The 14,857-nt window shown below is 40.3% G+C and overlaps 1 long non-coding RNA gene across 1 annotated transcript in view; it reads left to right on the forward strand.

Moving 5' to 3' along the window:
• The first annotated feature begins 1,503 nt into the window (after window positions 1–1,503).
• The window catches only part of LOC120384230, a 33,398-nt gene continuing 20,044 nt past the window's right edge, over window positions 1,504–14,857 (forward strand). Inside the window, exon 1 of the long non-coding RNA XR_005588690.1 lies at window positions 1,504–1,563. This is a non-coding gene — a long non-coding RNA (uncharacterized LOC120384230). The remainder of the gene's footprint in view (window positions 1,564–14,857) is intronic.

Below are 14,857 nucleotides of genomic sequence, written 5' to 3' on the forward strand. Positions count from 1 at the left end.
GAACATGGTGGTTTGGGGAAAATGTCCCTCCTTGTAGTTTTTTTGAAAAAGTTATGTATTCCTAAAGATGCGAGCACCATGTTCCATCCCTGATAAACCAACATTCATGTTGGTAAAACATCCACAGGGATCTACCAGAGTTTGCATAACCTTGGAAAAGTCCCTTTTCTGTTTACGTAATCAGAGGAATGGCAGGGGGAGGAAGAAGGTAGAATCAGGCTGTGCTTTCCATCAGGACATGCATCTACAATTAGGGAAGCCCAGTTACTGCACATTGCCCAGAGTCACAGTCCTGTGCCAAAAGACATGTTTAATGGCCTTGCATGCCTGAATGACAACCGTCCCCAATGTACATTCGCCAATACTGAGTTGATTGCCTACAAACCCATAGCAATCCAAGGTTGCAACCCACTCCACAGTATGCTGCTGGTCAGTGAATGCCTGAAGCAGCTGGTAACTTTCATTCTCTGCATCATCCACTTCACCTCAGTATTCTTTTCGCTGCTGCGTGTCTGGTTGCAGTGGTGGTTGTTGAGGTTCCACAAATACAAAAGAATAGGTCATCCTCTCTCTAACGGATGAGAGAACTTCGCGGAGCTGTTCGGCAGTCACACTTCTCCTGGCAAGATGGCAGAGCAACAGAAAATCAGTGTGAAAAAGAGTGGATTATGGGATGGATCAGAGGAAATTATGTGAACTTGACCCCTAAATACCAAAATTCCCTGAGATGAGTGGTGGTATCCCACTGTGCACCCAAAAAAAGTTCCCATAGGGCCATGCACCAGACAGTGATGTCAGGGACACTGGGATGCCTACCAGTGCAGCACGACTTTTGCCAATACAACCTGGTGATATGAGAATGCACTGCACCATCTATGGCAGCCAAATGTGGTGCTCTCACAAAATAGCGACGGCTGCAGCTTTATGCCGGAAGAACTTTTACCAGTGCTGCTTTCTAGTGTAGCCGTGGCCTTCAGTGGGCTCTGAATCAAGCTCATGATGAATATCTGTCCCATTTGCATACAATGTTTTGATTCACACCTGTAGTGACTCAAATTGCATGTTTAAAGTAGGGGTGCAGATGCAGTGTATTTTTTCACATGTAGTTGTGCACATAATTTAGAAATCAGGCTCTTAATCTCTGCTTGCATCATTTAGTCGTGCAAAATTGGGATAATTACCTACAGAGAAGGAGCAGTAAAAGTACTAATGAATTAAGCCTCAAAATGGTCTGAATTCCTTGAATGGGTGCCAATAAGTGTGGAGTGTCATTAGGGATTGCACCTTCTGGATTGTGGAGTCCGGGTGCAGATACACAGAGTAGTCAAAAACATACTATTAATTATTAATAGAAATGAATCAATACACAGTGGATCTTAATTGCCAACTCTATCCTGAATTCAGCTTTGTTTGGGGTTTGGAGGGTCTGACTCAGAAACTGCTCATCCTGTTACTAACTCTTGCTATTTTTAACATCACAGCTGACGATTTGTATTTGCTGCATAGAGTTCATTTGATTTTGAAAAATAATTTTAACTTCCGATGTCCCTGGTAGTCACACAGGTGAGTATGTATGTTTGTTGGGAGACTGAGTCTTCCACCTCTGTTCGGCTACACTGAGGCCCACCTCACAGAGGTGCTGAGAGGTTAAATGCATTGAAGATTGTACAACAGTAGGGGCCATGTAAGTACCTAAGATAGGGATATAGATTATAGGTAGGTAGATAGAATCAAGGAAGAGGCGCTCTATGATTCCAGAGATTGGGGGTGGAGAGTGAGGGGAAGTCAAGAGCTGATTGAAAAAGGTCAGGTTTTTTGGTGGAAAATTTTGAGAACTTTTTTTAAAAGTAGCTCTGGAAAAAGTGAAAACAGAAAAAGTTCAGTTTCTGAAAACAACTTTTGGTAAAAACAAATAAATAGGTTTTCTTGTGGAAACTAAAAACTAGAATTATTTAACCAGAACCTGCAAAGAGTTAGCAAAAGAAATGTAGTTCAATTTTTTGTTGAAAAACTTAAAAATTTTGACAAAAATGAAACATTCCAGTGAAAATCTTTTTGCTCACCCCCCCTTTTTTTGTTTGTTTAAAATGTTTTTGTTATAGTTCTGATTTAAAAAAACCCAACAACTAATCAGACTAGTGGCATATTCAATATATTCATGCTTGGGGAGGCAGTTCAGATTTTCTTTGCCTGTGAAGCTGCTTCTAACATAAATGTGTGGGATAGAACCTGATCAATAAAGCAAATAGCAGGCTAGGATCACGGAGTAAGGTGAGAACCTTGTGTTGCTATTTGAACTGTCCTTAAATATCCTGATTAAGTTCCCCTCCTTTTTCTCAAAGTAAGTACGTGTGGGATTAGCAATGGTTATAGTGGAAACACAAGAAAAAATAAAGTAGGAGAAAGGGCATGTGATGTCCAGCCTTGGTGAATCCAGTAAGTGATGAGAAATGAACCAAGAAATATTCTGTTATTCAAGTATTTATTAATTTTATTTTTGTTGTCTTGTGTCATTGTTTGAGTCAAATCTTAAACAGTTTTTGAACTTGCAAATCTTTGACATTCACCTTCGAAGTTGCTTGTAGGTATCTTTGATTTGTATGACCAGCATTTACTTCATAAAGTCTTATTGAATTGGCAGTGTGACAGGCCATATTTTCACAAGGATGAACTGCCCTTGACTAATTTCTCCAGTGCAGTTTGAACACAAACAATCTTTACTTTTGCAGTAGCATTTTTACTTTTCACCTGTTTATTTTCAATCAGCATATTTATTGGAACTGTAGCCAGTTAGTTCATTTGATCATCCATTTATCATGTGCTATTTAGCATTATGGACAGCGCATATACTGTTTCATCTATAATTAATCTATGCGAAAGAGATTTAAATTATAGGATTATAGAAGTATAAGACTGACAGGTATTTAGGAGTGAAGCGTGTGTATATAAGTAAAGAATGGCTATAATGCAAGGCTACCGGCTGAAGCCTGTAAGATTTTAGCTTAGTCATACTAGGCCACAGGTTTAAGAATGCTTGGCATGAATGGGTGACCTAGGAATAACCCTAATCCAGTAAGGTTACAGGATTGCTAGAAGGAATGCCAGTAAGTGGTGATATGGAAAAATAGACTGCAATAGACAACAAAACACCTGATTGTAACATCACGGAAAGTTCTGTTCTGTCCCCAGGTTACCATGGGCACATGCTGTGCATAAATGTTAATGAGAATACGGGGAACTAAGACATCAATGTATGAAAAATGGGCCATCCAAAATTCATGGGGTGTGGAAGTACAGGTAAGGAAAAGAGGGTTGAAACCCTCACACACATGCATAAGGTGTTAGGCACAATCAGAACAACAATATAAAAGAGGTAGTCTGGTTGGATAAAAGTGGAAGACCCAGGGGAAATCTCAACAGGAACCACCCTCTATTGATCATCTCTTGAGAGATCAGCAAGATCCTAGAATATTTTTGGGGATGTGAGTATGATTACAGTATTAGTCATTGCTTGGTTTTTCGTGGGATTTATATATGCATGAATAATTGTAACTTTACTTCAGGGATTCTCAAATTGGGGGTCGTGAGGTTATTACATGGGGGGTCACGAGCTGTCAGCCTCCATCCCAATTCCTGCTTTGCCTCCAGCATTTATAATGGTGTTAAATATATAAAAAAGTGTTTTTAATTTATAAGGGGGGGGTCGCACTCAGAGGCTTGCTGTGTGAAAGGGATCACCAGTAAAAAGTTTGAGAGCCACTGCTTTTACTTATTGCTTTAATAAAAGTTGTAGTACAGATAAGACTTCATACTTGTGATTGCATCCGTGGTCACTGTCCCTGGTCTTCATGTGTTCCTGCAGTCTCCAAATTTGAGAGAAGATTTTTCACTCTGAACTTGAAACTGTAGCAACAGAAGCTGAGCCAACGGTAGTTTAATACAAAATCACTAAATTCAGTTTAAATAAAAAAGGCTAAAAACCTGGGCAAAGCGATCCCAAGACTCTTCATTAAGGACTGCGTTCCCCTCTCTTCCTCAAGCTTGGGTTTGAGGGTGGAATTTTACTCCACAGTCATTTTTTTTCTTTTAGCAAAATCCTCTTCTGTTGTCTCAAACTTAAGAATCATGGAGCAATGTTTTGCAGGGGCTTTGAGATTTCTCTCTCCCTCCCACCCATGCGTTACAGCTAGTTATGACTTTTGAAGGAGGAACTGAAATTGAACATTCTCATAGTGACATGTGAAGGTATGGGTTATAGTCTGCCCTCAGATATTTGTTTTGATTTAGACTTCAGAAAAGACACACCTCCCAGGCTCTGCACGCCCTGACATCCACTAAAAATGCAAACCAGAGCAATAAAAAAAAATAAAGATCAAACAAAAGAGCAGCAAAACCCACTCACCAAAAAGCAACCATTGTGTCAGCAAGGAAACACAACAAAACACAATAACGCCACCCTCAGATTGCAAAAAAACTCCAAGTCTCAATCATCTGAGCACTCCCTAAGTGCCTGCTCAAAAGATGAGTTTTACATAGTGTCCTGGAGGTCAAGACATTCAGCTATTTTATATCAAGGGGTGGATATGTATTGTTGCAGTTCCCATGGACGTCAGTGGGAGCCATGTATGTATCCAAAGGCAGAGTCTGACCCACAGAGTTTGTGTGTCTTGATACCACCAGTGGTGTGCAGTGTGGTTTTCTGGTTGCAGCAAGGGACTGGGAGCAGCTAATCTCACTGTCCCATAATAGGCCACATTACACCCTTATTTACACTTTTGCAACCCCACAGATATCTGAGGCCAGAATTTGGAGTCTCCATTTTTGCAGAGTATGATCCTTTTCTCCCCAAACCTGCAGGAGTTGTGATGCTCAGCCCTAGAGGGGAGGAAACTCATCCCATCAGTCAAGCAGCATCCACTGTCTGATTTTCAGAGAGGCACCAAGAGGCTTGGCGTGAAGCTTCTCCTTAGCTGGAGGCAGGCTCTGTGGCACTGGGGCTTTGAGGAGCCTGGGCTGAGAGGATCTCCACCTCTAAAGAAAATTTGGCTAGACTGTAACTTTGCCTTACTGTCTCCTTTTGCTACAGAAAAAAAGGAGGGGAAACAGCCTACCCCTTGGAACTTTTGTGCCGTTGTCCTTTTCTGTTTGCACTTGGGGAAGGATCAATTTGAACTGAGGAGTATAAGTGGAAGATGATGTTTTGTAAAATTCACAATACTGCCGGGGAGTGGGAGTCAGGACTTCTGTGCTCTGTTTCCAGCTCTACTGGAAACTTAATCTCACTGGCCCCATATGTTCTTTCCACTCCAGCGGCAGGAAGGATCATCTCTGGGCTAATCTTTCATCTAGCTGTGTAGGGTGAGAGTAAGAACTGGGGAGGGGACAGTTGAGGAGAGCCTGAACAATGCAGTGTCGTGCCCACTTTTCAGCGCTCCCCAATCTGCAGGAACAGTTGTGGAGAGTTAATGGTGCCTTAGGCAATGTGAACTCCTGCTGTAACTTCACAGAGTGAAGCTGGGGGGGTAGCGAACCAATGGCAGCATGGCTTCTGTTTTCTGCTGCACTGCCGTGGCTGCAGCATATTCCTTCAGCACAGATCCTGCCACTCTAATGAATGGATATTAATTTGGTCTCCTCCATACTCCTTGGTGGAGGTCAGGAACCTATAGGCCTCTGTGGCTTAGTTTGTCCGTCTGAAAATCAGTCATAACAGATACCTCACAGCTCATTGAATTAGCATCTGGGAAACACTTTGAGATTCTTGGAGGAAGCATAATAGCAGTTCTGAATGTTATTGCACTGACTGAACATTTCAGACGATCTCTTTAACTGGGATTTCTTTAACAGTCCTCCACATTATGGACCTCTATGCTGAAGAAGATAAGCATTCTCCTTTCCCTCCCTTTCCGTTAGATACCTTCATTACAGCATAACTACTACGTAGTTTCTAAAGCTGTATCCTGAGGACCTTCTATGTTCCCATTCATGCACAGAGTATCATTTTCATTGATATCTTTAAGACCCTTCACTTTGTAAAAAGTCGCTTAAGTGACATTCTAATGTACAAAATAATGTAACAATTGGAGCCTGGAGGCGAAGGGTCTCCTCTGGTTAATACATTTGTTACTGAAATGTGACCTTTTATGAAACTGAAGCTGTGCTGCTCTATGTGATGGGAGCCTGGCTGAATTTCAGCCTAATGAGGCCACTAGAAACAATTGCGCCAATATGATTTTGATTGTCAGTGCTGTAAAGCAATGGAGCTATGTATTAAAAGGTTAAGTGTTCCTTAAAAGGCCTAGCTTTAGCTACTGTATTATTAACTGTCTAGTATTTGTTAGTTAAGTTGAAGCCTATGTTGAGAACACTTGAGGGCTTTTATCCGCCATCTGAAACCTAGTGAATATGGCATACATATTGTTCTTGTCAGCAGAAGAATATAATAACAAAGTTAACCTGGGATAATTTTCTCATTATGTAGCATGCTCCCTGTTGTCTCTGGCAGTTTCACATAAATGAGTGGTTAAACATAAAATGAATCCTGCTCCATTCCCCGCCATAATACCTTAGAGACATAGAAAGAAACATCTAAGCAAATCCATGTGCATTCAGGTAAATATTTGATACGGCTTTCTGACATAAACACTGACATGAGAAATGTTTTAGGTAAGTAGGTAAACAAGTAGGTGAGTGTCTTGATTAGTGTTTTTGACAGAGCAACGTTTATAGAACAGCAAGCTTGAGTGGCTGAGATAATGTCACCTGCATCTCTGCCTGAGAACAATCTCAGTAACTGAAAGGTTCATACAGATTATAAGGGAAGAAAGAACTAAATAATTTAAAACACATAAAGAATTAAGTTATTTGCACTTATGCATTGGTTTCCCAATCAGTTCTTTGACTCAAGCTAATGTTCTTTTCTCTCTTCCCTGCCACCCTTTCTTTTTTTTTTATATATCAGGCACTTCTGCTGGCACTGCCTTCGGAGCTGGGTGGCTGGACAGAGGCGACTGTTGGCCAGGCACCCAGCTCTGAAGGCTGCACGGCCACTAGCAGCAGCGCAGAAGTAAGGGTGGCAATATCATACCACCCTTACTTCTGCTTTATGTTCGCAACACACCTATGAGATAGGAAAGTTTTATTAGCCCCGTTTTACTGATGAAAACTAAGACACAGGGAAGTTATGTGACTTCCCCAAGACCACACAAGAAGTCCTAAGATAGCCAAGAATAGAACCTAGATTTCTTGTTTCCCGTTCCATGCCTTAACCACAAGACCATCCTGTCCCCCACGTCCCCTTATGTTTTAATGGAACCTTCTGAAGTGGACCATAAAAAGTGTATTTGGTTCCTAAATGAAGTAGATTTCACGGAACTACAATAATGGGCACTTTAACAATCTTTCTTCAGCAATACCTAATTACTTAGGCTCTTGTTACTGAATATGCATTACTAAAGTTTGGCCTACCTTTGAATTCATTAGTCTCACTGCTCAACTTTAATTACTTTGCTTTTTTTCCATTTGATTAATTTGTATTGTTGCAGCACTGATATACCCAGTGTTCCTCTTAAAATCATTGAATAATGACACCTTAAAATTCCTGGCATGTGATGTTTCTTAATTTAGAGCTAAAAATCAAACAAACCTGAATGTAATACTTCCCGAATAAGCAATCTATATAACAACAACTCGCAGAGACCTATCCAAATATTATCTTACAAGACATTTATCATTATAGAATAATATTTTGTCACACGGCAAAAAAATTTGGCAGTGCCCTCTTGTAAGAGTGCATAAGGGGTAGGTATTGGTTGCTGAATAAAATATTTGACAAAGACAAGTTGGCTGGAGCAAAGAGTTCTTCAAGACAGCGGAGCCATCTTTCTTTCCATAGGCCAAATCCCCAGATCTGTACACAGCTTTACTCCGGGAAATTTCCTGAAAGACTTCAGGATTTGCCGTTTAAAAAAAAAAATTACTTAAAAACTAGAGCAGGCAGTGGCGCTAATTTGGTAGATGTCTAATGCTGATTCTGTGTGCGGTGAATCTGATAAAATATACTTTTACTTGGATTAGCTTGGTTGTGATCATAATTGGGTTATAAGCTTGCTATTGTGATGGTAACTAATGTTTCTTTACCTAATGTTCATATTAGGTGAAATTCTCACAGAGGGCCAGACCCCCAGCTGGTATAAATCATTGAAGTGAGTGGAGCTATGCCGATTTACACTAGCTGAGCATCCAGCCCATAGAGTTGGCCAGCACAGTCCTTACCACCTCTGTATCTTGTGTTGGCACTGCCTGAGGGGCCATCTGTTGCCTGGATGTCCAGACGTGTCTCTGTACCATTGAGGGGATCGTCTCATCTCATAACAAATCTAACCCAGGGCAAAGAGTGATGATGGGAGTTATGCCGAGGAAGGGTGAATTTCAACTCCCAAACCCCATCTACTACTACTAATCACAAAACCTGATTATGCCAGCTTTATGCTGGTGGAGTACATTTTGCCCTTTGAACATGCTGCTAATACAGCTTGCAACAGCGAAATACTGAAATGTTTTGCATAAGAAAAAAAGTACATATGTTTGGTAGAAATTTTTATTACACAACATGGCATTTTGGTATGGAACTATTAAATGTAATGAGGTTTGAATCAAAGTTAGAAAGCAAATGTGTTTGCAGGACTAATTTGTACAGTGCATCAATTATTTGTGCATCTGCAATGACACAAGATTATGTGTAGAGGTTTTGTAGGACATGGGGGATGTATAAACTGTATTTCCCCTTCTCACTTGAATAGCAATTTTTTAGTTCTGACATTTAGGTTGCAAAGTTTGTGAGCTAGAGCACAAATAAGGCTTTGTTGTGGCATTGCTAGATTTATTTAGCAACATCATAATGCATCTGAAAAACCAGAAATAGTTCAATATAAGACTTTATTTGTTGGTACTGGAGAAATCTGCTTAATCTTAGTCACTGGCTTTGTGGTTCATATGACAGAGGGAAGTTGCTTAAATTCACTATGGTATCCAAGGAGGCTGAGTGTGTAGTGCCTGAGGCTATCATAATAACAGGCTAAATTGAAGATGGTCTGAACTCTAACAATTTTTTTAAAAGAAAATTGTGCTGATTACTTAGAATAACTTAGAGAGCTATATAAATGTTTACTAAATAATAATATTCTTATATTACTGCATATGTTGAGTAGGAGGGGGAAAGAAGACTTTAGATATTATTGTCACTCCATTCAGTGTCTCTAGTAACTGAACGGTGCTGACATTGCTAATGAAAGACGCCATTTTAATAAGGCAGCAGTCCTGCAAAAATAAAAGGACGTACGATAAATTTATTACGTGAGTGTAATATATATGCACCAAGGGGATGTGTTAAGATTGCATAACCACCCTTAATTTTGTAATTTCATGTCTTCAGTGTTTCGTTTTGCATCTTTAATATCCTTCAAATGTATGTGGTGGGGTGGAGTTGGTATGGTGTGTATAGTATGTTAATAATATGTTTGATGTCATACTGTAACAAACCAGAAGAAGCAAACAAAGCAACAGATCAAAACAGACGTAATGTATTGATAGCAATTCGTTCTACAATGCTTTTTACTGCCAAATGTAAACAAACCAACACATGAGATAAAGAATGTATAAAAATAAAATAAATGGAGCTAGAGAAATGGAACTAATAAGTGTTGTATAAGATTCATATCACATTTACAGTAGGGCCCCAAACCTTTGCTGAGATAATCACTGGCCTGTGCCGCAGAGTCCCAAGCTAGTCTACTGTGTCCATATCAGAGGAGATAAGTATGGCCAAAAAAGTGATACTTTTCTTTGAAATAATGTTTAATAAAATACCTCATATTTCTTCATTTTTATGTTATTTCCCTCCTGTCTGCACAAGATCTTCATCTGAAGATCAGCTGAGGAGAAAAAATTATGCACGCTGTTCTCTTGAGTCACTTGGGTGTACTAAAATTTAACAAAAGCAAACAAATGATACAAAAATAGTGCATTCTCGTCAGAGTCAGAAAACTGTAACAAGGATTTCAGTGAACGCCATACAGAACCTAAAATAGGCTTCCACATTTCAACCCAACAATTAGAGCATATGCAGCTCAATGTGACTTACAGTATACGAGATATAATTTAGACATTTCTTCCAGGCTCTTTGGAAGGAGCTGCTGTTTGTAAGACCGATGCAGATATGAATAGCAGCATGTTGGCATTTCTGAATACACTTTTGCCAGCTTTGGTGTGTTGAGGTTAAAAGATGATTGCCAAAGAAAAGTTTCAAATGTAAGGATATTATAAAAGGGTAATAAAAGACTACAAGGTGCAGAGGCTAAGAGATCCACTTAAAAATTCACATATTGTAGTAAAAGCATTGTACCTACTGCTGACATTTGACAAATATGGATCTAATTTGCTTCTCATGTACAACTAGAGCTGGCCAGGAATTTTCCATCAAAATGATTTTCTGATGGAAAATGGAATGTTCACAAAATCAAAATTGGGAGAATTTTGATTTTGGAAAAAAAATAATAATTCCATTTTCCATTGGGAAAATCAAAATGAAATATTTTATTTTGGTCAGTTCAACCCAAATTCAAATATATCATTTGAACTGTCCTCAAATACTTTACTGGCCCCCCTGGAGGATTGCATTACCAAAAAAGAAAGACTCTGCATTTGAAAAATCTCCAACTTTTGGCCTTATTCTGCAATCCTTTGATACAAGCAAAAGTCCCGTCAATGTCAGTGGGAGTGTGGCCTGCCTAGGAACAGTAGGGTCTAGCCCCAGGAGCAGTCCAGGCTAGCTCCATAGTAAAGGCAGACTATGCTTTTTCTAAGATGCAGCCAGAAATATAAACAAACCTCCGTCCTTCTGAATCTTTCCATCAGAACACCTCAGGCTCAGGACCCAGCTGAGGCTCCAACTCCACAGGGCAGCAACATCTGAGAGTCTAACCTGACAAATGCAATGAGGTTTACACAAGTACATTTGTTTAACAAATTGTATGAACTGTATCCTTATCTACCTCCACTGTTAACTCCCATGCTAATTGTTCACTGTTGGATTTTTTTTTTAAACTGTGACATTCCTTGCTGTACTTTACAGACATGACAAGCAAACTACAGTTAATGAAGTGTTTTGTCTGTTCATAGCCTCAAGTTCATCTATGTCTGTAAAATGCCTGGTTTGACTGTTCACCATTCAGCTGTGCTTATGTGTGGGCCTCCATCTTGGCTGACAATAGTCACAGCTAGAGTAAAGCTCTCCAGCTGGGTCTGTAACTGATTGCTATCCTCTGTGGATCAGCACAGATTGACATTAATTACACTAACCTCATTTAATTGTTTTTTAATCAAGTCCCATATCAACCGCTTCATTATCTTGCCTGGGATTGCTGTCATACTGAGGCACTTATTATTACCTGGGCCATCCCGTTTACCTTTTATAAATACTGGCAAAACATTAACTTTCTTCCAGTTTTCTAGAACTTTCCAAGTGAGTCAAAACTTATTGAAAATCAATATTAACAGTCCAGCAAATTCCTCAGCCAGCTCTTTTAAAACTCTTGGATGCAAGTTCTCTGGACCCGCTGATTTAAAAATGTTTGACTTTAGTTGCTGCTGTTTAACATCCTCCTAAAATACTGGTAGAATGGAAAGAGTCTTATTATATGATGCCACTACATAATCTGTTTTTTCCTAAATATAGAACATTCAATAATTATTGCCTTTTCTGCATCATTATTGATAGTTCTACCATTTCCAGTTAGTAATGGATGAATACCATTGTCAGAATTCTTTTTATTCTTAATATACTAAAAAAAATCGTCATTGTCCTCAACCCTGCTGACATAATTTCTTCTTGTCTCATTGCTTTACTTATCAGTTGTCTACAGTTCCTAACTTCTGATTTATACTTGTTACTATCAGCTTCCCTCTTCTTCCATTTGTTATATATTTTTTTATAGATGCCTTCTTTTCCCCTTTAAACGAGGTCAGGTTTTAACTAATACAGCCTTCTTTCTCCGTCGTGGCTTTTGGGCATCTAGTAAAGTATTTTTAAACAATTCCTAATTGTCATTCACATTCTTCTGATTAAATTTTTCCTCCCAGATGATTTGGCTCGTCATTGTTTTCTGCTTTGTGAAAATGGTCCTTTGAAAGGACTAAGTATATATATCATCAGTGGGGACTCTATTCCGTTTGCACATTTATAAATGTAGTCACGATCACTTGCACCAAAGATACCATTAATTTTCAGTTCTGTGATCAGTTCCTCTGTTTATCAAGATAAGTCTAATATAGAATCCTCCCGTATTGGATGCAACGCTTTTGGAATCAGGAAATGGTCACCTGTCATATTTAGACATTCAAAGGATGTGTTAGTACTGTCAGCATGAGACCTCCAGAATATGTCACTCAGATTGAAGTCCCCCATGATCATGCAGCTTTTTTTCTTACATATTCTAGTTAGGGGCATAAAGAGACGGTCATTCTGTTCCCTAGTGTGATTTCATGGTCTTTACCAGACACCATCTACTACCCAATCTTGTGCTTTATCTGTTAGAATATTGATCCATAAACATTCAACATAATTTTCTTCTGAGTTATCAGTAACTCAGAAACAAGTAAGTCCATTTTTGAAACAGAGAGCCATTCCACCACTCCTTTTGCCCACTCAATCCTTTCTAAATAGGTTATAACGATTGATTCTAGCAGTCTAGTCATGCGAACCACCAGATTTCAATAATACCAACTAGATCATATTTATGCTGATTAATGAGCAATTCCAATTCCTCTTGTTTGTTACCTGCCCCCTAGCACTGGTGTACAGGCAAATAAAGAACATGTTCCCTTCATGTTCTTTGGTTCCTTGATTAATTTTGTTCTCAGTATCTTGATTCTGTGCTAAATGAGTGCTCGTGTCTTCCCTCTTTTTACCCTTTTCTTTTATTAGTTTAACACCTCCTGACTACTATAGTCAGCCTGTCCTTGAGGAGATTGATTCCCTTCTGCTGAGGTGGAGGCTATCCAAACTATACAACCCCTCCACAAAGAAGGTGAACCAATGTTCCACAAGGTCAAAACCCTCCATCATTTACCTAGTCAGTAGTTCACTTCCAGAATCTTCTGCCTTCCATCTTCCTTTGCTTGCAGGGCAGAAAAGATCCCAGAGAAAAGTTCTTGGACATTCTTCTTCAGTATGCTTCCGAGTACCCTGAAGTCATTTATTACCTGTGAGATATCCAGGGCACCTGTGCAGCAAGCAGGTGCTTGGGGTGGCCAAGGGGAAGCGGCAGCACATCCGGCTCTTTGTCGGCAATTCGGCGGCGGGTCCCTCAGTCCCTCTCAGAGGGAAGGACCTGCCGCTGAAGAAGAAGGTGGTGCATTGGAGTTGCCCCTGAAGTGCTGCCGATCGCGATCGTGCCTTTTTTTTCCCCCACCACTTGGGGTGGCAAAAACTCTGGAGCCGGCCCTGGAGATATCTCACAAGTATCAGTATGAAGTTAGAAACCATCACCAATGGATGCTTGCCTGTCGACTTCAGGAAGTGTCTTGGCTCCATAAAGACAGCACACCATTGTGTTGTTCACTTGTCCCTTGCAGAATGTTCTTTCAATTCTTCTGAGCACTGAATACCCAAAAGGGATCATTTGTCTTCCTTGGATTGGTGACGTTCTCATTGTGGGCAAACTTGTTTTTCTCATAATGTCCCATACAGCTCTCCATTCCCTGGGACCAACTGTTTCTTGAGGTATCTTCCACAATTTTCACACTGAGAACCTGGTATCAATTGGAAACTTCTAGCTGTGTGGAATTCTCCTGGTTGTCTTCTCTTTGGTAGCCACAGACCACCCGTCCTCATCTGTTTCCAGCCACGAAGAATGTTATTGTGATCCCTTTCCTCTAGTGGTTACAAATTGACCTGCCTCCTGTCTGAATTCTTGTGTCTTTGATTCTTGGTGTTCAGCTCTTTCCTTCCTCGAACCCTGGGTACTGATGTTTCCCATCAGGAACTTCTCTGATTCTCAGTAGCATCTCTATTTGTCCCTCCAATCCTAGAAGTTATTCCTCCACCACAGCCACTTTCTCAACTGGAGGACCCTTCTAGCTTCAGGTAGGAAAGAAAATATCCTTGTGGGTCATCACCACCTCTGTTCCATTTATGGCCATTTTGAAAAAGCACATAGAGCTGAACCTGGAAAGAGAGCCTCTCTCAACTCCCTCCAAAACTCTCCCGTTACTTGCCTCAGTTCACAGCTCTCAAGTTTGCCTAGCAAGTGACATTTTTAACCAGGTGTCCCTGTTTATCTCAGCTCAGCTCTGCCCCTTGCCTCAAGGGAGGGATTAACATCTCAGACTTCGAACAGCGGGGCTGATCAAAGCTGCAAGGGTCAGCCTTGCAGCCTTTACCAAGGCACTGATCAAAGCTCCGAGGGTCAGAGCCTCACAGCCCTGTCCAAGGCACCAACAGACAGACCTGTCTCAGTGGCCCAAGGCCCAGATATACAGCTTGCACTCAGAAAACAACCAACCAGCTATCCCACAGACTGACCAAACACACCACTCACCAAGTCCCGCTACTTCCAAGCACAGAGTGGTCAGCTACATCCTCTGAAACTCTTCTGTTAGCTGCCTCTGAAGGCTCTGTAGTCTAATACTACAAAAAGTATCAGACAGTAATATCTCAGGACAATTGGTTCATATATAGGAATATAACAATTCCTTTCTTTCGGACCTCTCTCACACACACAATTTAGATAAAGACACGACACTCAAACCATTTAAATTCCCTACACAAAGCTTGTAAGTGCGCACATGCACACAATGG

Source organism: Mauremys reevesii, linkage group 16 (assembly GCF_016161935.1).
Source record: "Mauremys reevesii isolate NIE-2019 linkage group 16, ASM1616193v1, whole genome shotgun sequence".
Classification (NCBI taxonomy): domain Eukaryota; kingdom Metazoa; phylum Chordata; order Testudines; family Geoemydidae; genus Mauremys; species Mauremys reevesii.